Below are 26,174 nucleotides of genomic sequence, written 5' to 3' on the forward strand. Positions count from 1 at the left end.
CGACATATATGAGTGGAAGGATTTACATAATACATACGGAATCAAATCGCTTAAGTTCTTTCCGTACACCTGATCGACCACATCGCTCTTGAGCCGTTGCAGTTGGTGGAGCTGAAAAATGGCCCTACTTACAAGGCCACCAGCTGACGCACGAAGCACAGGTCAGTGCGATCGTCAGAGGAAACTAATTTCCACACCGATAGCGCACTCCGGGGCGGGTGGGTGGGAAAAGTTTTCGGCACTTCTAGAAAGCACTCGCCGATGGCAGCCACACGGATAGTAAAACGTCATTCAACTTACCTAGAAAGTAGAAATGAGAGAAAGAGAGATGCGATGAAGAAAGAAAGTTAAAACATAAATAATACTACGAAACTGGCAACGAAATGGAAAACGATTAATTGGTTGGTTCCCTGGCAATTAGTCTCTCGTGAGTGATGGAGGTGAAAAGCTATTACTCTCCTCGTTGCCATGAGCCGGGTGTAGCTGCTACACGCTCGTGATTACGCCCGACGGTTTTGCAGGTGTTTCCCGATGGGGTCGCCCAGCCACGAGGCTTTATCCCTGGTAAGCGCAATTTTCCGTCCCCATTTAAGCCTTTTTGGTAGGGGTTGTGGGCGACGAGGGTGAGGTGTAGGACTGCCAGTTGGCAGTTGGTTTCAGGCCATTATGAGCCCGAACTGGAGGCCGATAGCAATCAAACCACCGGTTGAATTCAATACCCTTAGCTCGTCCTTTTGGTCCGATACGAGGTGACGATAATTGGGCCAGGTTGAATCAACAAAAAAAAAGAAGGTGGTAGACCTAAGGAGTTCCCTATTGTGCGTGTACCTGGGTGTGCTAGCACGGGCGATGAGTTTATGAACTTTAATCACGTTGATTTGTTTCGTGACAATATTGCTGCCGTGTGACGATGTGATTGGCGATTGCCAGCCACGTATGCGGAGTGTTTGCGAGTTTGTTTGTTCGACGTCTATACTGTGTTTAACCCGCCACAACTCTCAAAACTTTGCATAAACTGACAGTTCCGGAGGTCACCACTATCAATTAATGGCGCTGGGTTGGTTTGTGTGTGGTTAGCCTTTCTTCTAAATTGAGTAGCAACAGTCGCTGTTGGTTTATTCAACCATAAATCTTCTAATGAAACGTATCGCAGGGTCGTAGTGAAAGTTTAACAAAATAAAACAAAACAAAGAAGGTAGGAAGGAAGGAAATATTCAAAGTATGTACGCTCGTTATGACCTGCTCCCAAGAACGCTTGTAAGGCGTCAATGGAAACATCGTTAAATAGTCCCGCCTCACCAATTTACAGTTGGCACGAATAATTAGCGTAAAACCTTCGAGCGACACTAATCATTCGGTAAATCGTTCTGTCGAAAACAAAGGCACGAGCATACGGAAAGACAGGGGAAATCCGAGGCAAAAACAGCAAGGGGAATAGATTGGATGGAGCATGGGTTTTCTTAATGGCGCACACCCGACAGTCCATTCCTCCTCCATATGGAGCAGATTTCCTGGACGCCAAATTTTCTCAGTCGCCTTGACCCTAATTTTAATGTACTGTGGAACGTGAAATAAAACTCGTGTGCAAACGGCCAAAAAGAGTATGGACATTCCACCAGAGTCAGAGTACGTTCGTGCTCGGGAAATGTTACGGTGTGGGGTGTGGGTACGCACGATTTACATTCGTATTGGCCAGTTGGCCACGCGATTTGCCGACGCCATTATTCCGTTCGTAAATTTTCCTTCTTTATTTCGAACATGGGGCCCACCGGCTCAGCTGCAAAGGCGGTGCCAAATGGTGCGCGGCGTGGTGCCAACGATCGGTTGGCGCATTTCCTCGTCTCGATTGTAATGTTATTCAGCGCTCAGGACGTAGGGCGTAGTGTGAGGAAAAGCTTTAAAGGGCTGGTGACCGGTGTAAGGAGTTTCCGAATATCGTACACTTGGTGCGAGCGCAGCGAAGCATTAGTATGCTGTTTGCTTTACGGATAAGGAGTACCGGGCACCGGGGTACACGTACCGTTGGCCACTTTTAAGTCGTTCATGATACATAAGTATAAAGATAAAGGCCACCTGATAAGGAAACTGCTACCCGTTCGAAGTTTGAGCGTTTGTTGGTCGGTTATTCTGCCGATTGTGTGCTACAAGGTGTGTACCGTTGGACGATTGAGCATTCGGCCCGCCGGCGAATGGCAAAGTTATGCGAAAGAAGGCAAAGTTTTGGAAATTGGCTCTCAGTGGTGAAAAGAGATTGAGCTAATGCGTTTGCCCAGTTCAGGGATAGATTGCCACCATAGGTGTGAAACCGATCGCCAACGATGTCGAAAGGAAAACAGTAGAAATGCAAATGCCCCCGAATGGCTGGCGAATAGTGCCCCCGAAAAAGACTCGTACGAGGCTCGTGCGATGAGGCTTTATGCAAAAACACATCCAGCACAAAGTGGAAACAAAATAAACTCAACCCATAAACTCAATTCAGCTTATCATAATCACAGTTCCTGTTGAAACTTTGCTTAACCGTTGTTTTCGCAATACACAGTACGGCAGTGGGATGGAAGGAACGGCGTAGACGGTCCAGCCGGGTCCGCTGGACACGAAAATCCAAAATAATACCAACGGAACGGAACAATAAAGAATATCTCACGAAAATCGGAACCAGTAGCCGTACCCGTGCAGAATGGTAAAGGAAACGGTCTTTATCGTGCTTCGATTTGAGTTGTTGGAATGGTTTGTTGTGTGCCGATTATATGCATATACAAGAAGGGTAATAAAACGGTTCTAATGCCAGAAACGGGGAGTGGTTCCATCGTTATTCCGTACCGAGCGAGTAGTTTCTAGTTCTACACGGTGTGCAATCACAATGATACGACGCCAGGGCCTGAAGTGGTTGGCAGGCCGGATTTCGAAAACGTACGACGAAACACGACAGACGAGCATAACGCTATCCGTTTTCGTTTTGGTGGGCAAAAGACCCACACAAGTGGACAGTGTCCAGAACTTAGATCTAAACTCCCATCCCAGGACGTGGACGTCGAGCTTTAGTAGTTTTGGGATAGTGTTTACGGTAGAATTCGGTTGCAAAAGAACCCATCAGCTCCAGTAGTAGGGCATATGGCAGCCGGTTGCAGCACCCAATCTCACGGCCGCCGAAATCCCTGAGCGGTACGCAATACCGGGGGCCAAGTGCGGCCATTGAAAATTTAGTACACCAGATATCAGACAAAACACTCCATAAATCAGTTTATTAGTATAAATATTGATTTCCGGGAGTGAAACGGATTGCCCCGTATCGGAGGCAATAAAAATAGAAATTTTATTGGTTCGGGAACTTCATAAATTATTAATTAGACCGCCGTGTGCTCGAGCTGTGTTTTGATGTAGCGTGTTCCGGCTGTGCGCGGGGAAAGAATGCGCGTATCATGGTCAAGAAGCTAGTGTCCGGCTACCCATTCACGCAGCCGAAGCGGACATGCTGTGGTGCGACCAAGGCGGGAAAAAGGCACCGGCGGCTGGACCAGCCGGGCCAGCTCACTGGTTCGAATGTCTATTTTTCCACTCTTCCTCGAAAGCCCGGGTCGGGTTTGGAGCGTTTTAATGGATAGCACACTTTGTGCTTTGGGTTGTGCACGCGCTCGCAGCAGTGCAATCGGGAAGAGATATTTTATCGCTTTTTAATGGTTGAAGTGGAATCGACCCTGTTGTTGGGTAGCCGGACGATCAACCCCGGGGTACGGCATTGGTTGCAGTAGCAAATCGTTTTGCTGCTATCGCAAATCAGAATGGAAGGTAATATATGGCAAGCTGTTGCAATCGCGATCGCTCGGATGGAGGTTTTTTTTTCTTTCTCTCTTTCTTCTCTTTATCCTTGGCCGGACCTTGCTGCAACAACCCAGAGCCATTTACTAGCGCGATCGGGATGAAAGTAGGGCGCTCTTGGTTCTCGGTGTGGTAATTAATACCAACAATCGGTTGTGTCTGGTGAAATGTATTGAGAATCGATTATTACCGAAGACTTATGGCAAACACAACCACTCGTACGAAAGAGCTGTTTGTGATGATTAAACGATAATTAATAATGCTTTACGTTTGATACCATACCAATTGTGCGGAATAGTAGAGCAGTGCTATAGTAATTCTAGTAAAATGCTTATGCTGGCGAATCCGTACATCACCACTCGAGTTTGTACTCAGAGGACTTAAATTCGGCCCCCATCGCTCAGCTAATAGTGTGCCGGTTGGCATCCTTTTGTGTCCACCGCTTTATTGTGAGGAGTTTACTCATCTAGACCTAATACTCTAATAATCACCTCATTTGCGAAAAAACGGTTAATTTAAAAAGGAAACTGTCGTTTAATGCCTTGGACCGGGGCATTGGACTCCACCCGTATGCTAAGACTTCTTCCAACAGATGGGCACATTTTTGGCACCATCTGGTGGCTGCATGGTCGAGTGATACTTTCATAATGAGCTGAAATCCACCAGCTCATCGGCTCAGGCAAACAAATAAAAGAAAAAGAAATGGCCTATTTAAGCGCTCTACATTTAGAATAAAGATTTTCCCACCATTCGCCTACTGCTGGCCTCCTGGTAGGGGCTCGTCCCATTCTTGTGGCCAGTCCCTTTAATCCTTTTATTTCGAGGGGCATTTTTTTAATCAGTACCGTTCCACTAGCCTACCCTCCGCTACAACCCCCACCAGTGCTAAATTGTCAGAATCATTTACATAAAGCAGATAATTGCGCCAAAGGAAGCTTTAGTTTATCGCGGAACCCGCTGAATGCTGTTGTTCGGGTTTGGTTTGTGGCAGTTATGAAAATCATCTGTGTACACCCGCGGCTAGGCTCGGTCGGTTAGCTTTGGCCGACTTTTCGCAGCCTTTTTACGCCCGGTGCCCAGTCGGATGATTGCGGCGGGCCTAATTATGAAATCATTAGACCTCCCCCCGATAAGGGAGGGTGCGCGTCGTCGTCTTGGTCACGCAAAGCCTTTGACAAAGTTGCTCGGTGATCTGCATATAAGCTGACAGTTGGTCCCTTCGAGGATGTGGAGTGGACGGAGCTTGGCTGGTAAAATGGCAAGTGTACCCTGTATAGTCAGTCATGAGATGAGGAAGCAAAAAGTCACTGCCCGGGTGGATATAATTCGAAAAGCATTAGTATCTTGCAGTGTAATACCACACAACTGGGTTCCCAAAAGCCCTAAGGTTGGGTTTTCTGAAGTGTGAGCACTCGTCAACGGGAGCGGCCCGCGGTTTTGTCGTGTAAGAGATTCGAGCCGCGCAAAAAGGGACTGATAGAGCGATAAAGCTGTTGGAAAATGGTTGGAGAAAAAGGGAAAAAATGGAATAGTCCAAGGAAAATTGGCGGGTTGGGAAAATGAAATGAGTGCTGGCCATAAAGATATGTAAAGGCAAGAGAGTAGGCGGATGCGAATGTTTATAGAAGGAAAGCGAGTAAGAAAAGTTACATCCCAGCTATACAAAGAGAAAGAGACAGAGAGTGGGAGGAAGAGCCTGTAAGCGTACAGACGACAGATGATACATTAATCAAGCAGACTGCCGCTGACAAGCCGTAAAAGTGTCATGCATCAAATGTGGCGAAAGTGAGCCTAAACTCGTTTTTGGGGGAGATTCTCTTTTTAAATTTATGACGGCAAGGCAAGGACCTTCCACGGCCGACCGAGAGTGTCGACTTTTGTGGGTGTGAGTGTGTGTATGTGTGTAGCTGGCCAAGGCTCTGGGCGGCTGCTGATGGGCACTGATGGATAGTGATTGTGGCAAAGGATGACAAATGCGGCAGGACACATAGTCGCATGATGACAGTCACCATACGGTGTAAAACTGTGGAGAGATGGCGATGCTTGGAGGACTGCATCAAACAACCGTGGCATGTTAGCAACGTTCAATGCGGGGCCCTTGTTGGAGCGATTTGATTTTTCGGTTGCTGACAAGTGGAGTACAGACAGAAACAAGGCTAGAAAGGACCAAACTGGTAAAAGCTTGTAGCATGAAGTTGGTGTTAGAGTACGGCAAAAAAAAGAAAAGGATTTGAAGATGTAATATAAAATCTGAGATAAATGGAATGCAAGGCCGCCGGGAATTTGACTGAAATTGTGCACAAAATTTGTTTGCAGGACTGGCGGTCCCGTGCCGATGTAGAAGGAGACTAAATTTAGATACGAAAACAAATTGAAACCCTCCTGAATTGTATATTTGTTCAGTCATAACCATTAGTAGCATTAGGAAGAGGATGAGGTGTCTTTTAATTGAATACATGAGTGTTTAATATTTGTTTTCTGTTCTTCCGTTCCCAATTGCTTGTTGTTCATGCAGAGGGAAATAAAGAGGCTCGAAATGAATTGTTCATTGTGCGATTATACAATGGGTAATTCATATAAATGGTACTGAAAGGCAAAACCATTCAGCGATACACGCAACGTCGTGTATGAAGGTCGCCCCAAAGACCAAAGTTATCCTTTGCTGGCATGCATATGGAAAACCTACATTATTTGCTCGTCTGTGTCTCGCAAGTGGCCCCAAAATAAGGGTGTTCCAAATTTTCCCCCCGACCCATTGCAGTACAACACCGTCGTTGCGTACCGCGTCTTAGGGGGTTTTTCCTACGCAAAGAAACATTTCTTACAGACTGTGTGTGTGTGATTATACTCGTGTGCTATTGCTTGTTGTCAGCGTAACATTAGATACAACCATAAATTTAACGCTGGCTTACTTATGCAAAAACGCGGCCCCGACTTTATTTGGCTTCCTCCCGGTGTAGAACGGATTGCATGAGTAAGCGATACGTGCGTCGCGAATGAGAGCGCAGGAGGACAACCTACTGTTGGGGCTGTGGACCAGTGGCACTGGCTTATAAAGCAGCAACAGGAAGAAAGTGGCTTTTCCCGACCACCCCCATAAATACACTCATAGAGAGAGCCCACATGTGTGCTTTCATTCGTGGGGCGTTTTTTCTTCTTCTTCTGGTTTGTTGCGGGTTCACGTGCGTTGGGGAAGTAATTCCATTTTTCCTAGATTTTATTTTTCAATTACTCAACCACCACCACCGCCGCCGTCCGCTGTCGACACATTCATCGTCCTATATCCGCCATAAGTCTTTCCACCCGGTCCAAGGTCGATTCGATGATACCGAGGGACGTGCGCGCGGTAAAGCAGTCCGACTGCATACGGCAAAAAAGGGAAGAACGAAGATGAGCAGCGGTATTGATGGAGGTGAAGGAAATCCGCACCAAAGAAGCTTGCTGTGTCGGAGAGCTTTTAGACGCTGCTTCCGTTGTTTTATTATCGTTCGTTCGAGCGAGTTAGCCACGTGGTAGGACGTGTAATGCATATTAAATGATTATTTCATTACCAGCGGACCCCTTTTTTCCGGGAAATTTTCATCACAGCGGTGGTGGTAGTTTTTTTTTATTTCAAAACACAAATTGTGTTTAGAAAAGATAAGTACCAAGCTCGTTATCCTTCACCGGATACAAAAAGGGGCATCACACCTTAATGTCATTCGATAAGCTGTAGGTGACGTTACGTTTTAAAACAAGTTCCATAAACCATGGTGGAAATTATTGTTAGATTAGTACACAGCCATTACGGAAGCGATAGTTTTTGCATTCATGTTAGATGTGAATGCTCATCATCTTCGAATAGGGTTAAAAATGAGAAGGGATGGCGTGGTATAAAACGGTGGTAGGCATTAATTCCAAATTGCACATGATCAATGAGCGAAATTTTACGCTGCCTTAAGGTATCTTTTGCTCGCTAGAAGCACATGCACATCTGGATCATGTGCTTAATGGCGAGACCTTCCATACCCATTGTTAAAAAATCACCGTACAGCGAAAAGTTTACCATCCACATCCATCATCCGCCCGTGGCTACCATCCCATCCATCAGTTTGCGAATCTGTTTTCCACGGCCCAAGCACCGGAATGTAAACATCATTTGACCCATCCATTTTGAAGCCAAGTGCTGCTAGTGACATGTAATGAAAGTGCTTTCATATTGTCCTATCTTAAAGGGGTTTGTTTCAAGGATGCATCTGAAGCATGCTACCCTTAGCTTCCGGGAGGAACGTTTTGGTCGTCCGCTGGAAAGAAAAATGAACCCGGATTCAACGTATACGTGAGTGAGTGGTAAGAATTCTTGCGCCAGCAAGCTTCGTCAGCATTTTTCATTGGAACTATTTTCCGAACAGTTGGTGGGACTGACACAGATACTATGTGCTCAGCTTGTATTTCTGTGTATGAGTATGCCCGTGTGTGACAAAGGAAGGGCGGGACATGAGGCCGAGGTTCAGGCAAAAGGAATGCATTGTTTTTGGTTTTTCAATTGCAAAATGGGTAGGAGAAGCAATGAAGAAACGATCTTTGTACCTTTTTTCCCTCTCCCTTACCAATCCATTACCAGAAGGTTCGTATTTTGAACGTTTTAATTAAAAGTGTCTCCCCAATTGTCCTTTCAGGCTGTGCCCGCCTGTGCCCTGTTACGGGTGAGAGGGTGAACTATCATCACCGGCATCGTCCTACTGTGTGTGATTTCGCTTTAGCTTGCGAGACGACTCTGCACGTGCATTTTAAACGGTGAAAATACGGTAAGCTGCAGGCGGAAGATGATGAAAATTGGATCTACACATGCATGCCATTCCCACTGACAGAAGGTATAGTTTCTGCCGCGACGCCATCGGAGAGGGAGAATTTTTGGATGAAGGCATAAGTTTAAAATTTTCATCAAGAAATGGAGTGATGAATGAACATTGAATTGGGATTGTTTGAAAAAAAAAAAAAACAGAAAAAAGAGCGATGAAAACACATCAATTGACCGAATGAAAGTGGTCCCTGGTGGCAAAGGCGTTGCTTCACAAATGCAATCGTTAGGAAGAGTAATGCCATGCCGGCTGGGACACAAACTGTTTTCGAAGAACCATTTTAAGTTATTGACGACCGGTTGGTGTCCTGATTCGCTCCTGACCCAAAAACTTTTCCCAATTAGTAGTGTGCTCGAAGAGATGAGTGTGGCACTCGGACGAACCCAACAGGGATGTGGAGCATTAGTGGCCGCAATCATCATAACTGGCAGGCGGACAGAAGTCGTTGCCGAACGCACACGAAGGCATGATAAATCTCAATTCAGGTCCTTCGGTGATTGGCTTTACCTCGTTACCTCGGCTTTACCTTCTCGCTCCCGCTCTGGAAGCGCATTCTTCAAAGCGATCGAACCGAAATCTTTTCTTGGTGAAAGCGATTGCCAAAATGTCGGACATACTTTCGCCACTTGTCATGCTGAATGCTGAACCGTACATATCGCACGAAGAGATAAGGTACGTTGAGAAATTTACATAGATTTATTCCGGGAAAAGTTATTGCCGAAAGGGATCTGTACAGCGCAACTGGGATGATACTCGCTCCGAATGAAAGGTGTGGCAAAGGAGTATTGATGGTTATTTGAATCAAAGTGCGTGGTATTCGCGGTGCCATTCGAGTAACCGAGCGGTGCCATTCGATCCTGTGCTATGAATTGCTTTTACAGAGATAGGATTAATGACAGCGAGCAGAATGTGAGTCTTTTTTGGCATTTCGAAGAATACTTTGCGAAAAGGTTGTTATTGGTGAGCATTTGCTCAGATAATGTAAACATACAAGTGATCAACTGGATCTTTTTTATGTAGCTTGCCTGGGGATATTTCTACCGTTGGCTGGTAGTTCCGACATGATACAATTAAGTATCCGTGTTGATTAATTTACATAACATCGACCTTTTTATTTCATCGTTTTTGGTGTTTCTCTGTAGCGTAAGGCTGTATTTTTTCTCTCAACGTCGTATGCAAAATGTTCAATGTTGTGCCGTCGTTGAACTAATTGAGAAGAAACGGTTGATATCAGCAAAAAGCACAAAAAACATGAATACTGGTAGCGTACATCACGGTTAGCACACACATAACACACACAAAAGAAAACGCGCATTCCGTAACACTGTACTGTTTTAGTTCGGTCACGGCAAAGTTCAGGACCCAGCGCCAGGAGAAAGCTCTCTGTCCAGAAGGTCCTTCATTTTCCGGATCGATGATTTACGCAGACGGTACGAACTTTGTCCGGTATCCTTTTAGCACACCCGACCCGGCAGCGTTAGCTAGACGGCAGAGTGTGACGTAGGGTTCGTGGGAACCGGTAGTTCCTCAATCGAAATCGGAAATTGTGAAGGGGAAACAGGGTTAAGAAGGTACTTCCTTTTGTCGCTTTTGGGAAAGGCTGCACCACCAGCCCAGGCAGAAGGCGGACGGGTTGGTTGGTGTGGCTGTCTGATATGATTTGTAATCTTGTCTACACGTACCATTCCGGTTGTACTATTGGAGCTCTAGCAACGATTCACCGGAATCGGTTCCCGCATTGATTTATTTGTTCCAATCAAGGTTGCTGCTGCTGCTGCTCCTGTAGCCGCATAGCGCAAGGCCGAGATGTGGTGGGTTTGCAAAGCTGTGGCCTACGTTTTTGTTCGAATCTAACGAAGCTTATCGGGAGAGCATAATTTCCCGCTTTTGTCGAACCCGGACCGGACGATGTTCTTTAAGGTTTCGGTGTGTGCAGGAGGCGTGAAACGGACGGAGGACCCGGGCGAAAACTTTGTTTAAATTTTACGCTCCAAAAGTTGCAGGATGAACGAACGCACGGGGACTGTTCGTTACTGGTCGGGTTTTTGCACCCGTTGGCCACTGCTACTGGACCGCATCTCTACGATATCTACGGTCAGCGCGTGTACGCTACCGGCCGTGCTTGTTTTGCTATGCTGGAAACCAGCAGCAGTTCGCGTGTGTCCTTCGTCTCGGTCCACTGTAAGAGCCAGGATAATTTATTTGTAGCATTTCAAATGAAGCCAGCGCTGTATGTATGTTTGTGCGCTGCTTTTCGTTCGTACCATTCTCCGGATTGAGCGCTTTTTTTTGTTTGGAGCTTTGTATGCGAGCAGGAAAAAATAAGATTTTCCTATTGGTTAAAATTCTCACATACCGCCTTTGCCGCTTCCGGACCCGTCCGCCTTTTGGCCGGACAAGCGTGGATGGACTTCGTAATATGTTCTTTGATCTTGGCAGTATTAACTTATTAATATGATTACTTATCTCTTCATTCTTGAAGATACGATACGACAAGGAGAGAGCAAAAAAGAAAAATCAGACACTTGCGTATACGTGAGCCACCTCACTACCTGTTTTCCCGGTGACACGTGGATAATCATAACCCATATTGAGCATCAAGGAGCGCGGGAATGGGCCATGGTAACGGAAAATGTAATTACAAGAACGTGAAAGACACGAACGAGCGAAAAAAAAAGCTAAACTCATCCAGGCAGCATTCTCGACAGCTTCGATAACTTGGTCGTAAAAAGTTCCACTTGCCGGCTTCTCACATACGTTGCTACTGCTGCTGCTGCTGCTGCTATACATTTAAGCCAGTTCGCATGCAGGATTGCTTTGTGTGTTACTGGTCGTGCGTTGATGATGATGATGCTGATGATACTGTCGAGATTCTTTCAAGTGGCGGACGGGAAATGTAATAAAAATGTTAACTACGGCAAAACTCCTCCTACGCGTTCTTGCTGGAAGAGTCCTTGAGAAAGAGAGGGATAGGCTCGACTTTGTGTCAATTTCTTAAGGAGGTTAGACGATGCTGGGAATGTGTCAAAATATGACATAGTTTAATGTGTGTGGCAAAGCACGTAAGCTACCAAATTAGAGAGGAAGAGTAAGAATCTGGTTAAAGCGATATTAGAAGTAAAAAAGGAAGTCGATGAACAACCCCTTACGGCAAGGCAGAGGGGAAAAGCTTTATTGAGAGGTGTTTAATTGTGATAAATAGAATAATGAACCCAATTTGTGGTTACCGCTGATTGATATTGCTATTGAATATTTGAATATTCTAAAGCGTACCGAAAAGCTTTCATGAGTACAAATGTAAATGGCGAAACATTTTGACTTCACACCAACATCAAAAGGTAATATGGCATAATTATATTTGTGTTGAGCAAAACGCTGACTGGGCTTACTTATTTCATCATAAACTTTCGCCGCACAGCATGGTTGCGTTTCGACTGAAAAGCTTTTTTCTAGAGCAGCGCTTTGCAGCTGTGTTTTATTTGTCGCCTGCCTCCATTGAAAGGTATTCTCATTAAATATGTTTTATGCTGCGCTGGGCTGCAAACATGCTGCGACAAACATTTGACTCTGCGCTTTCAACGCACACACAAAGGGACGTTCAAAATGACTGCAGCAGCACGGGACGGAGAACTTTGGGGGCTCCTGGTTGCTTTTTTTTATTTCATTTGTATCGTTTGGCAAGTTCGCCCAGCACGCTTAAGAAGTTGCGTAAAAGGTGCCAGGCTGGAAGGGATGATGAATTTATCCACTCAGCAAGCATGAAACGGAGCAGCACGCAGCCGTTGCTCAAACGTCCGGTTCTTCCCGTGTTCCCTGATACAGCGAACCAAAAATAAAGGAAAGCACAGCAGGAATAAAAACAGCGTACAGCATTATACGGTGTAGTGTCCCAGTAGAAGGAAGTCCTCCTCTTCCGTTGCCGCTTCGCCGCATAGCAATGCTCGGTCTATTCTGATCGAGACGTTGAAAGCGGCACAAGCGTGGCTCCAGTGGGCGCTTATCGCCAAGGCTGTGGGCCTATGCCCACATACAAATGCCCCATTCCCCTGCATCATTTAGAGCTTTTTCCTCGAGCTTTCTTCTTTAAACACACACACACACACATACACACACACGCACATACAGATACATACATTTGCTGTGTTCTTTTAGTGCATACTTCGATAGAGAGGGACCGACCGTCGGCGCTGTGTGTTTATCACCGAGAGGAGGCCACTTCTTAGGATGAAAAGCGCAATAAATAACGAAGGCTCTAGGTCGAATCAGCACCTCGGAGGAGCAAACGAAACAGCGAACCGAGAGTGAAACAGAAAACGGCCAAGGATGGTTGGCTGGTCGATTTCCGTTGGGTAACACTGTCAAAAGGCCAAGAGCCGGGTGTCACAGTACGGGAAACTGCTGGGTGGAAAGTGGGCCCGTGAAGAACGGTAAGGTGATTTTTCTTCCTTCCGAAACAAGAACACTTGCAGTGGCTGGGAAATGGGGCGGTGGGTGGTAGGCATCAGTAGTAGCCTTGTGCAGGGAAAACTCTGATCGAAAGAAAGCACCCATGCTTTGTGGAGTGCGAAGAAACAGGCCGGAAGAGAAGGCCCTAGTAGGAGGTCCCGGCTGGCTGAATGGGTGTCTTTTTTCGGGTGGGGTGGTATCGGTTCTCGAAACACCACAGGCAGACGAGATGATATCTGCTACTCATGGTGGAGAAAGTGGCAAGGTGAGACGTGAGTACATTATCTGGTTGATTGGGATGAGCGCCATGTGGGTGGTCGTGGGTGGTGGGCGATTTTGGTGCTTTCGGCTTCGATGCGTGATGTTGGGTAATAAATTCTTTCCATAAAGGTGTTCAAAGCACGCCACCGGCAGGCAGCAGAATAAGACGGGGAAATCGCCGGAAATCAGTCTCAGTTCGCTATGTGTGTGCGTGTGTTCATGCGTGGCTGAATGTGCGAGATGTTTGGTATTGATGGCATTGTGTAACTTCACTCATCCGCTTTAGCTTCCCAACGGTGACTCCATTCGATCGAATTCCTCCCCACCGCACACCCCACTAGAGGAAAGGAAGGCAGCCAGATGTCAATAGGATGCCGCTCGCCCCGGCACAGACACACAAGGACGCGAATGTCACGCTGGTTCGGAAGCAAACAATAGATTCAGGATGAAGCACTACGCGCCCTGTACACAAGGAGGCGGCGCGCACATGGTAAAGGTAATTTTGCCATTGCCTCTCAAGAACGAGCGGAAGAAAAATGATAATTCCCTCCCGATCTTTCGATTTCGATGTTTTCGTCTTTCACTGTGCCCGCCCGCACGCTGCTTATCTGTTTTTCCCGACCTGTGCAGCAGACCTACGACTTCCTAGTTGATTGATAAGCCATCACACACTTTTCCCACTCGACGGCGGGGGAAGGTGCTATTGTTCTGCGACAGCAGTGCACGAAACGGCTTTGGTCGGGCCAATTCCCACGGTCGGAGAAAGGTTTTTCGCTTTCCTTTCGTTACCACGCGATGATGGGGCTTGGAATGGATGGGGTTCGTTCGGTGGCTGTGGTTCACTTTTCCGTATCTAAGACGTTTGGCGATGTAGATTATGAGTAGGTTTAGGGCGTACGTTTGAGATGCGTACTGGTGGTGGCGTACGGCTCGTAATGAGTTGGGGGAGATGTTTAATCGCATTTGGGAATGTAAAGTGAATGACATTTGGATAAGCTTCTACATTTGCTAGGAATGAGCTGATAGGATAGGCAATCAATGGCATAGAGAGATCATGCGGTATTGTGGATTGGCATTGGCGTAATACATCATGATGCATATTTGTAATACCGTTTTTCTTTTCATCATATGTCAACCAGAAATTCATTACTTCGTTTTAGTTATTTAAGTACAATTTTATAGATGATTTGAGCTTGAAGATAAGTTGCCAGTTCGGTGTATGTACTTCTGTATAACCATTAACTTTCATTCCAATAAATAGACTTTTAAGTCTATGTGCAGGAAGAATAAAGTTCCATTAAACAGGTCAACTATAACTGTAGCCCTGGGAAGTAGCCGCTTGCAATGCAACGGAACGCGTGATTCAAGCGAACGCACTTTGTAAGTAGAGTCGAATCAAAATTCTTTCCACTTTCTCGTTATCTAAAGAAACGCTCATTACGCTCACAGTAATAACAATGATTCCGATAGCACTGTTTTATTCTGCGCTAATGGCAACAATTATCCCGCCTAATGGGCGTTCCACTTTGATTCCTGCACCAGTTACTCGCATCTTAATAACTTCATCAAACTCAACGCCCAAACCGCTGTACGGTGGCAACTGCGACTGGCGGCCACGATTGGGCGGGCGGGCGTGCTTTAGTCTTCCTGTCCCCATAATCTTGTAAACAATGGAGACGTTTTATTCAATCATTAGTGTTGGAGGGCGAGCTTAAACCCGGAGTGAATAAAATCTGTGCACCTCATTTCCACACTCTCGCACCCGTCTGAGAGTACATGTGTATGCGTTTGAGTGTGTCTTGTGGAGGAAAAAAGGAGCCCACACCCTTGAGATGTACGAGCAAACCAGCTGTAAATAGTGCAGCGCTCGGGAGGTGTGCTTTCGGTAAGTGGAGGCATAATGTTCTTTAGTTATGTATGCAGCATCGTCAAGTATCTGGCCACTACCGGGCGCTGGTAGTTACTGGCACGGCCCCACAGCCCGTGAATGGGATGCAGCTTTCATTGGAGTGCAATTGCCGACGCCTTAGCAAAAGAAAATTGCTCTTGAGAGGTGTTTGTTTGGTGCACTGCACAGGTATTTCGTGTTAATGCTTGGCAAAAGCAGTAATAGAGCGAAGTTTTCATTAATGCAGCCGTGCACGTGTACTATTATGCGCACTGTGCGCGAAGGTTTATGAAAATAGGAGACGCATTAACGGTGATAGGGCGCACTGAGAATGGTTGTTGTATTTGAAAAGAAGTGATGTCATAGTTTACCGCGTAGTGTCACTAATAAAGGTGCTCACACCTTGAGTGGCGCTTTTATTTGCTCTCGGCTGTGCCTATATGCAACGGTGGGGTAGTGAAGCGAAATGAGTGGATGCAAACTGCAAGTGTAATTGCATGGCAATATGATGCGTTAACCGTTTCCGGAATGTGAGTGGGGAGATTTAAAAATCGAGCTGTACTTTGTTTTTTCATGTCTGCAATCTCTTAATATTTTACGTAGCAAAGCAGTTACATAGCGAAAATCAATCTTCTTGCAATGGGCGGAAGCGTACACTAATTTTGTTTCCTTATTATGATTAAAACCCAAGGGTGAAACACCAAGTATAACTATGTTTAATTACTGTATATTTATGTGAGAACTAGAGTATCCATTTTAATAACTCTCCGTCGATTGATTCAAACAGCGTACACCAATCGGACTGTTGGAGATTTCTCCGGATTTAAAGTGTCAACATTATTAACATTCCTTGGGCGCTTGGGATTGTGCGAGAAAGCCTTCGTTTAACACGTATGCAATCCGAACGCAAATACGGCCACTTTCCATAAAACCCACCCATTCGCGTGCAGGGCACTAGGTGACCGCGTAAACAACCCAGCAGCGGATGCTGAGGCGAACACATTCGACCGTGCTGTAGGGGCATACATAATAATAAAGTATCTCATAATATGATTATTATATGGTAGCATTAAATTTCAATTTTTCCTTCTAGTTTATTACTTTCGCTTCCTCTATCGGTCGTGCCGGGCTACCGTTTGGGTACGCGGAGGCTAAAGGCAACGTCGCAGGAAATTATATCGTCGTACATGGTTTATGCGATCGAACGGGAGAGCAGGAAACTTTCACCCGGCCCCGGAATGCCGAAGAAGCAGAAGGAACCGGGCGGCGAGCATGGTCACACGGTGGAATAATTCACCTTGCAAACGAGCCGAAACACAACATTCCATAAGACACATGATCTGGTTTTGGCCCGGTCGGTGTGCGCATATGTATAAAAAAAACTCCCAGTCACGAAACAACCAGGTTCGTCAGCATCAGCAGCACCGCCTTAGGTCATGTCACCATTTGGTAAAGCCAGCCAGTGTTGCTAGCGTCGTAACGTGTCATCTGTGCGAGGGTTGCTCGGGAAAAGGGGGCAGGAATTTTATAGTACGAATTAATGTTAACCACCGAAACAGCGAAAGCGCTATGCCGGCGATAGGTTACCCGCTGTTTGCTGGTTCAAATTACACTATTTTAATACGCTTTTCGCTTGATGGTGTAATGTTAACTTTAGCATGCGCGGCTAAGTTCACACATTAGCTGCCACTCTGCTTGAGTGGCTGTCGCTAGTGTTTGCGGACGAAGTTCAGTTCAGTATGTTTTAGTTCAACCCAAACTAACGAACATGATAATTTTGTTGTTTGTATGTGCATGTAGCTATTACAGTTGTTTACGACCTCTTACGAGCAGTGTCAACTTATATGGTATACCTATGTTTACGGTTAAATAGTCATAATACAATGTATCACAACATTTTACACGGACAGCAAATAAACCCGTCATAGTTTGTATGATTTGATCCGAATAATCATTCCATATTGATCAAACACTGAAGTTTATTTGGGGGAATAATCGCAATGTGTCACAATCCGTTGCCACAATACTAGCTACAGTGCCGATAGCATCGTTAGCGATGGATACGAACTGGATGATGGCGGTAAATAAGCGAGAAGTTTGTGAAATGTGAAGGAACACTTTGTTTACTGCATTACATTGCTGCGACAGTACATTATGCACGGCCCGAGTTACTTGTAGCTTTCAATTCTTGCTTTACAGTGAATGCTTTAATGACTACAAGTAAACTAGCGGTACAATCAACGGTACAACCGGCAACGGGTAGAGCTCGGTCCTCCGGTATATGTATGGGCCGGTGTGTTAGGTAGGGTAAACTTTTAATAGAAATAATTTTTGCGAGAAAACTAATGAAAATTATGGAAATTCTCCATTCATTAGCATTAATGGAACGAAATTAAGTTTGGCAGTGCAGTTCGAGGCGCAGTAAAAGGTACACGACGCTCTGTCTCGATGGAGGGAGGCTCCATTTTCAATGCCTTTTCGTCACTGCTCTTGTGCGTTGTAATGGCAGCAGCCTGGAATAGTATTAGTAGTAGTAGTAGTAGTAGTAGTAGTAGTAAGACATCATGTCAGCGTTTGTAGGATGTGTCCTGAAACGGTGCTGCCTTTCTGGCAGGAAAATCGCTACCATTTACCATGACAGCACGTTTCGTCCATCCAGCCTAACAATTGTGTCATTTGCTGTATTGGGCCCTGAGGGTCCAATCCCGTGCAAACCAGGCTTCTTTCATTCGTTCATTCATTGTTCCGCCTGTTTATGAATGTGTAAATTAATTTTTATATTTTTTCTCCAACTTTTCTATGCACTTTGGATGCACCAGAGAGCAAGAGACACGCTGCTACGGAAATGCAGCCAGAACAGCAACAGCAGCACCGTCCGTGGTACACCAAGAAACAGCAGCCAAGGCAGAAGAAGTGCAAAACCGGAACATCCGGAACAGCTTGTGGCAAGACCAGTCGATCCCAAGCGAAATGGTGGTAATGTAGTTCGAATAGCAGCAGCACCACCACCACCACCAATCCCCGCTGGTCGCTGGGTGCGAGTAATAATGGTGGAATAAAAGAATTTAATTTTAACTTGTGCTGCTCATTCCCCAACGGCTTCTAGTCGAGTCGAGGATGAAGCTGCTGAAGTCGAGGATGAAGCAGAAACAAAGGCAGAACGAGCCACACCAACGCCACATAGCAAAGGGAAAGGCTGGAAGCTGACCAGCCGAGCGCGGTTGAGCAGGGAAATGAAAGAAAAGTGCAATTTCCAGTTGGGAAACTTATTTAAACATCTCGGGAGATAACTTTTTATCCTGTTACACTGCCTGGTGCGAACACGGCGGTACACACGGCACAAGTAGGGTGGATTTCCGGTTTCTTTGCCTTTTGTTTCCTGTGCACAGCGAGCGGGGAAGGTTTAGGGAGTGAGTGGGCGCACCTCGGGAAGGTGGAGACGGGGTTTAGTTAACACGTACGTGCCATGCCCTACGATGCTGTTCTGGTGGTTCCGGCTTCCGGTTGTGACGCCCGGCACACTCTGCTGTTTGCTTTGAGTGTCCTCCGACCGTCGAGTCGGGAACATCGAATGTGGCAACTGCCGGGCGTCTGTGCCTGCTAACGATATCGTTAGCGCTTCAATTCCTGCTGAGAGATGGAGCACACGTGCCGGGCGGGCAAGGAGACATGCTAAAGGTTAGTCGTTTAATTGAGTAATGGTGTGAACAGTTAAGCAGTCGCAGCATAACGAGCTCGGCCACAGACGCGTACACTCCGGCATGGGTACGGATGGGCTACGGCGGCCCGAATACATTGGGCAATGGGTGAGAAATACAAAAAAGAACCACCCGATGATAAGAGAAGACGTTGGACCAGGGTGAAAGGTTGTTGATGTTGATGGATGATAAGAACTATACGATATGAAAATTACAAAAACTTTCATTGCTGCTCGTCTTGCCCCCCTCGTCGCCATATATCGTTGAAATGGGAAGGGCTTGATGAGTGGTGGCACCAAGAGAAAAATATAGCCATAACATAATTGCACATGGTCATGATGGGCACCGAAACTGATCGCAAGAATTCATTCCGTGCGCGCGTTTTGTCAAGGATATGTGCGCGTGTGCGCGATAAGCGAGTGGTGGCCAGCAGCATCCAGAATAATGCACGCCCTCGAAACGAAAGTCAGTGTGCGTTAGTGCGGGCTGGGAAGATTTATTACCATCCGTGATGCTCGCAGAGCAAATCGCGAAGTTCGTATGACCAAAGTTTTCCCCAAAGAAAGTAGTGTGGTGGAGCGGTATCTATCGCGTGTAAACTACGCTAAAACTTGCCTCGCAATAAAATGATAAATGAGAGCTATCCAATCACCACCATCTTCATCATGGCTGCTTACCATCATCATCATCATCATCATCGTCGTCATCGTTTTCCCGATACTGCAAACCATTCTTGGCGCTGTCACCTTTTTCGGCAGCAGAGCGTACACCTTAGGCGTACCAAGTTGAGCTTGGGCGGATTCGGAAGGGTCGGCAGTCGGTGTTCCGACGTCCTCGAAGCTGTACGTCCAGCTGGCGGCCTGAGGGAGTGGTTCCTCGTAGGCGGCAGCTGGCTATGTAAAGTTTGAGGTTTCGATATTGATTTCATTTTCTGTCCCTTTTGCTTTTACTCTCTGTCGCGCTCACTCCGTCAGACTAACTTCAAAATACCGAATAATAAAAAAAAGCAACACCGGTTCAGGAAATAAGACGAGCGAGAAAATAGCAAGACGACGGAGTGCGAGTGAAAGTTTACCATTTTCTCCAAAGTTTTCCCTCAGCTGCATGAGCGCCAGAAAGCGTGACACAGGAGGATCCTCAGTTTCAATGGTTTCAACGGCGCCAGACTCCTGCCCAACTGGAAGCTGCGTCTCGTTCGCTACGTTCAGGTTTATGCTATTAATTTTCCTTCACTTGAAAGTTTAATACCAATACAGTACTTTTAGGAATCCGACGCCACCGCCGTCGACGCCACCACAACCGTTTGAGCGGATCTGCTCCCGGGGAAACCCCAAAATCGCACAAAGCCCCCGGCCCCGCTACCAGCTCTAGGTATGCCGATAGTCCGGGTAATAAACACTCAATCGCTGTGTACTTTGCACTTTCAAGACGGCTTTCAGAGCAAACCGGGAACGAAATGAAGCTTTCTGCAACTGTGTCGTCGGAGCGAATCGGCCATAGCTCTTGATGCCACTGGCAATAAAATTTGAAAACTTACGCTTCGACGCAAAATTGCAGCAAAGTCTCTGAGTGGTGGCGGCACGCGGTGCGGGAGCGAGGAACGAATGGATCGTTAATTACGGTAAAGTTTTCGCGAATGTATTCGCGCAAGTTGCACTTGACATTCGTCACAGAGGGAAACCCAGCGATACCGATGTTCGAACTGCAGTCTTCTGCACCCCCTTCGCGATTACATTGATTGCGAGTTGAGTCGAGTTATGGAGAAAGTTACTTAACTCCGTTCAGTTCGAGGCATCGAGATTGAAACGTGAGGTTGAAATTTTTCTAACAGTCCACCACAGTTTTCTAAACTGTTATGAACTTTATCAAACATGATTCCCGTTTTTACGTTAGACGCATGTTTCCGAGCGGTGGTATGTTTGGAAAATTAGAATGCAAAACAAATTGAGAGAATTCACATGCACAATCAGTGTGTGCGTGTGCGCGTGTGTGTGCTCGTTTCAATCAGGTGTACGCCGCGACGTTTCGTGCTACGTTAGTTGGGAAAAGACAGCCAAATAGATACACACAGACGACAGACTTTGTCGGCTCTTTGATCTATTTGCCAACGAATCGAAACAGGCCTCAGAATTGGAGGCAACGTTGCTGGTGCTCGGTTTTGGAAAACGGCTGCCAAAAACTCGATCCTCACGCGAAATGACTGACAGTTTGCCTGGCGGGGCCGAAAGCCACCGAGCAGAAACTTGTTCTGAACATTTAATTTGATCTCTTACCTTGCCGTTTCGGTGGAGGAAAGTTATCTGCCAGGCCCTTAACTCCAGGCAGCAGAAAGTTGTGACAGTGAGTGTGACAGACACTTTTCCACTTTCGTGAGGGGGTATTGAGGGGATTGGGCCGGTGGCCGTTGCTGGTGCTGTTGTGGAAACCCTCGGCACAGTCGTCATACGATGCGACAGTTTTGGGTTACGATTTGTCGTTTTCTGATACTTACGGCCATCATAGGGGAGAGGGGGGATGGGTAAGGGCAACCGTTTAAGATGAAATGGGAATGATGTTTCCTCGAAGTGAAAGATGCGTTTGTTTGGTGTCCGTGGTCGGCGGTACCCCGGCAACTAAATGTGAGATAGTGTGGTGGAATCATTCACGGCGTCGGCGTTTTTTCCTCTCTGTCCGCCCTTACGCTGTCCGCTTCAAACGCACGGCGGATGAGTTGATTGTTATTCTTGAAGAAATTCAACAAAACTTTCCTGGCCGCACTTCCGATTCGTGCTTAGTGCTATAGCAGATCCCTGTTCTATATTCGCTTTCTAACCGGTCTTTGGCTCTGGATACGTCCTATCTTGAGCCATTTTCGGGTTTCATTCGATTTGGCGTCAGTCGGGTTTATCCACTACAATATCCTGGTATTGCGGTGGTTTCGCTTTCAAAGTAAACAAACTTGAGCTTTTGAGCCACTTGGAAAGTCAATTTGCTGACAGGTTTATCAATAAATGAGTGGCTGACGTTTGGAAGGGACAATTTCGACCCCGCTGCTCTGCAAGTTATTTCCGGAGCGCTAGGTCGTCGCTAGTAGTTAGGAACGAAAGTTTGGCTTTTCACGGATTCAATCCAAAATGTTTTGTCATTCCTGGGTGGAAGTAAAGTTTGTTGTAAAGTAACTCGTCACACCGTTGGTCAATTGCATTCGGGTTGTATAGGTAAATGAATGAATTCATCCTTGACAATTCGGTAGGCGGGCTGTTTAAGAGGATATTTGATAGCACTTTTCCACAGAAGGTAGTTTTGAGCGTGCGGTAACACAAAGATTCTACAGGATATTTTTATTTTGGCTGGTTGTCCGCTAGCCACCACAACCACGAAAAGTAAGAAAATAAAACTAGCTCTGACCAAGTAGAGCAAAATTGCAGCTCCTTTAATTTGAGAATAGGACTACTGAATAGGAAAATTGTGTATAGAAAAAATCTTGTGCATCGTATGCGAAGGCAAATAAATACAACATAGGAACGGAAAAAAACAAAACAAAAAGTTTAATGTAGTGCAGAGCGATTCACGAACGGGGTTTAGCTTTTGTAAGAAATTTAGCCCAACTGCAGCTAGTCAATTCTTACAATGGCTTTCGTAAAACATCTCTAGCAGCGTCGGAGCTTAAATTGCACTGCCCGAAATGGTGTGCTCTTTGCCTCAAGTGGAGGTACGAATTCGGAAGTTAAATGCACACATAATAGAGCTTGCTGCATCCTCTCCATTCCTCCCCATCACAGTATCGCATAGTGCATAGAGAAGTAGACCGCACGCTGCCTTTTATTCGTTCCGCTCTGAGGTGGATGCTGGATTTTCTGCTCTTATTGTATGTTTCAATCCCGGTTTATGTTGTTTTTTTTTTTAGTTTGGTGTGTTTTGGCTCCACTCACTTGGCAGAACATAATTCTATTAAATTTCATTTACCACTCACCCGCTTTCGCTATCACATTTGTACGATGTGTAGAGAAGTTAAAGCGTGGTTTTGGTGAAGGTAAAAGAGAAAAATACTCTTTGGAAAAGAGGGTAAGAGAGAGAGCCAAAGAGGCGTTTAGTCTTGTTTTTTTCTGTTGTGTTGACTATATACATCGTTAGAATAGTGCAGTTTCTTCAGCAGTGAAACTTTGGCCGAATCGAATAAAGTGAAATGAAACGGAAAAAAGGATCGTCGAAGCAGAAGCTGCAACTGAGCGCTGCATGGCGCGCAAAGCACAACATGCGCTGCTAGTTGAGATGTAGAGTGTTTTTGCGTAATTGAATCAAACTTTTCGACATGCAAACCAGTGGCGACATACTGCTGCTGCTGGAAAGTGCTCAGAATCGATACGAGTGACGAGGAGGCAAACAAAGAGAGAGAGCTAGAAAATGAGAGAACGTTTCTTGTACAGATTATCCGACAAAGTTGCTGTAGTGATGAGCTACTGTCTTCCCGATGTAAATACGTCCCGAAGTTGCTTCACGACCAACCATTTCAAAATGTCACTAGCGCTTGCTGAATGTGGAATGCATAATAAACACAAAGTCTTGCAAAGATCTCTACGTTGACGCTAAATCCCAACATCGAGCTTCCAGTTCTGGTGCGGAGATGAATCCTTCGACCGTCCGTAACGGAGCAACGAGATTCGGTTTCTCCTCTTATTACCGGAAGTGTATGCATGAACGGCACGGTACAATACGATTCTGACGGGTTTGCTGTTGCGTTAATTAAATTTTTAGTTTTATCGCAATAGTGGTGCACCATGATCGGGAAGCAGCTAGTCGTAATGGTAAACGATACACATTAGATTAATTTTAAGTTAGCTGTTCCGCAGAACGGTTTAGAGAAAGTAAGCGACTCTGGGCGCGCTGAAACCATAATCTTCTGTTTTTGTTTCTTCCACACTGTGTGTTCTGATACTGCAGGACGTAGAGAGTTTTAAAACTAATCTAGTATTGGCAACTGTCTATGCAATAGACTGTATAAAGCAGTGACAGTGTACGCTGATTAGCGATGGGTTTGGCGAGTCATCGTGTTAATGAACATAAAGCGCATGACACGTCCTTGACCTTTTATCATCGTATTACAGCAGAGTATTACTTATAGTGGCAACGAGGGTGTAGATAAATACAGCTTTTAAGTAGAAAAAATACTTCTGCTGGAGCTAACCATCAACCACGATGCCGTTACAGATGTAGCCAAGCTGTTGAAAGGAATAGAATTAATTTGTTATAAGTAGCACCGGTGGTCGAGTTGCTTCATGATTTGATTGAGTTGTTAAGATAATACACTCTATTAAAAACCGTGACAACAATATATACGCTCCGTTCAAGGGTGGCGTGCTAGTACGGCAAGCCTGAAGACTCCGGATGCTTATATCTACCGGAATGTCCGGCGTCTAACGTGACGTGAATGAGGCGCCTTTCATCCCCATGCCACTGCCACTGGTAAGTGTAGGCATGTGGGACCGAAGCAACGGACGGTGCAAAAACATATGAGGTGGAAAACAAACATCCGAACGGAAAATTACATTGTACGCTAGTGTGGCCCATGCTGGAGGTGGGTTAATGAATGAATAACGCATAGGAACAGGACATGAAACACGATGGCATGGGAAAACCATTCGCACCGTTCGAGTGGGCCATAACGGGTGCTAGGTAGGAGCATTGACAGGCAGGAATCAACCCGTACCCGAACCTGCCAGCCAGCCAGCGCCAGGTTCATTAGACAAGGCTTAACCGTGGCCGAGGTGTTATTTGTGAGAGCACTTATTAAAGTTGGTCTTTTATGGTTTGCCAAGAAAGGTAGTACACACCGTTGCCATACAACCAAGTGTAGGAATTGGAAGAAACGTCCAGCTGGTAGAGTTGGCGTGACATTCGCGTTATGTTGTAGTTGGAAGTAGAAACACGACACGCACTTTTCATAAATCAAATATTTCTCCACGGGGCATATGGTTTAGGTTAGGCAGGGTTACCATACTTACTTTTGAACAACTTCGCTAGCAATGCTCTAATAGTCCAAACGATGGAACCGACTTTAGCTAGGGTGCCTGTGCTTGTAGCACTTCTCCCACTGTCGAGGATGTTTTCCTTTGCTTTTTGGGTACAGTGTTTCCTTGCACGAGTGTTTTTTTTTTGTTCACACACAAACAAGTAACAGAGAAAATGGATTTTTCCAGTCCGTTTTTGTTGTTGGTTTTTCATTTTACATGGTTCAATGTAGGCAGCACGGCGAAATCAATTTCCGCACCGCGCAACTGTTCCAAAGCATATGGATTCCTATGGCCATGAGTGGCTAAGTAGAATGGGATACGAAACTTTTGTCTCTTAGGCATCGTTCGATGCAAATGAACTGCTGCGGTTGTCTGCAAACATACTGGCAAGAGGGAACACCGATACGGCACCGTCGCAAGCCTGACGTGAGGATATTAAAAGCATATGTTTAGGATGTGCGTCGGTTGTAGGATGCGGACAGGACCGGCTGCGAAAAAGCCATCTCATCTCCCCGGGTAGGTAGGTGTAGGGAGGGTTGGTGGATTCGGTTTTTGGAAAGCTCCGTCGACCGGGATGACCTGAGAAAAACCAGGAAATCCAATGAAAAACATCCTGTCTTCCCATTTATTAAACGAATGACACATAACCTCATAAATCTGTTCGGTTTTACTTTTGTGTAAAATTTACTGCCGGCAGTGTGTGCATGTGGTGCCGCTAGGGCATGCTCCAACCGAGTCGAGTAGTATTGCGACCACTTTTACAAGTGGGCCACCGATTGTTGAACGTTTTGTAAGCTCAAACCAAGGCCGGCCGGTGCCGTTGGTGTGCAGAAAATGAGCATTAAACTCGCACAGTTTGTAGATTTAAAATTGAACTTTCGTTTCTTGACTAACGCTCACATCGGTGGATGCAGTGAGGTGGAGAAAAATGGAAAATATATGGAGGAAAGTACAGAATGGGAAACAACAAAAACCGATGGTGGGGGACGGTAACACCGTAACTGCGTTCGATTTAATGCAGTCATATCTCAAAAGCTCCTGCTGGCACGGCGGAAGAATTTTAGCTCAAAGCACAAAACTCCACTGATAATAATATTTGCCGTTAAAAGACACCCTGGCACACTGGCTTCGCTTTTGTGATTTATTAGCTCCGGCTGCTCAAGAGGAGTGAAACAACTTTCGCAGATTTCATTTCTCACACTTGCAAGGAACAAAAAATTAGATTTCAGTTCTT

General features: G+C 45.9%; 1 protein-coding gene and 1 long non-coding RNA gene across 10 annotated transcripts in view; one reads left to right on the forward strand and one right to left on the reverse strand.

Annotated features, from left to right (window-relative positions):
- LOC3292140 (hemicentin-1) overlaps positions 1-26,174 on the reverse strand; it is a 160,396-nt gene that overhangs the window by 36,002 nt on the left and 98,220 nt on the right. The window lies entirely within an intron of this gene.
- On the forward strand, positions 8,293-18,327 carry LOC133393557 (uncharacterized). The gene is made up of 2 exons (XR_009766249.1): positions 8,293-8,603; positions 18,072-18,327. It is a non-coding gene; the product is annotated as an uncharacterized LOC133393557 (long non-coding RNA).

This window comes from Anopheles gambiae, chromosome 3 (assembly GCF_943734735.2).
Source record: "Anopheles gambiae chromosome 3, idAnoGambNW_F1_1, whole genome shotgun sequence".
NCBI classification, from domain to species: Eukaryota; Metazoa; Arthropoda; class Insecta; order Diptera; family Culicidae; genus Anopheles; species Anopheles gambiae.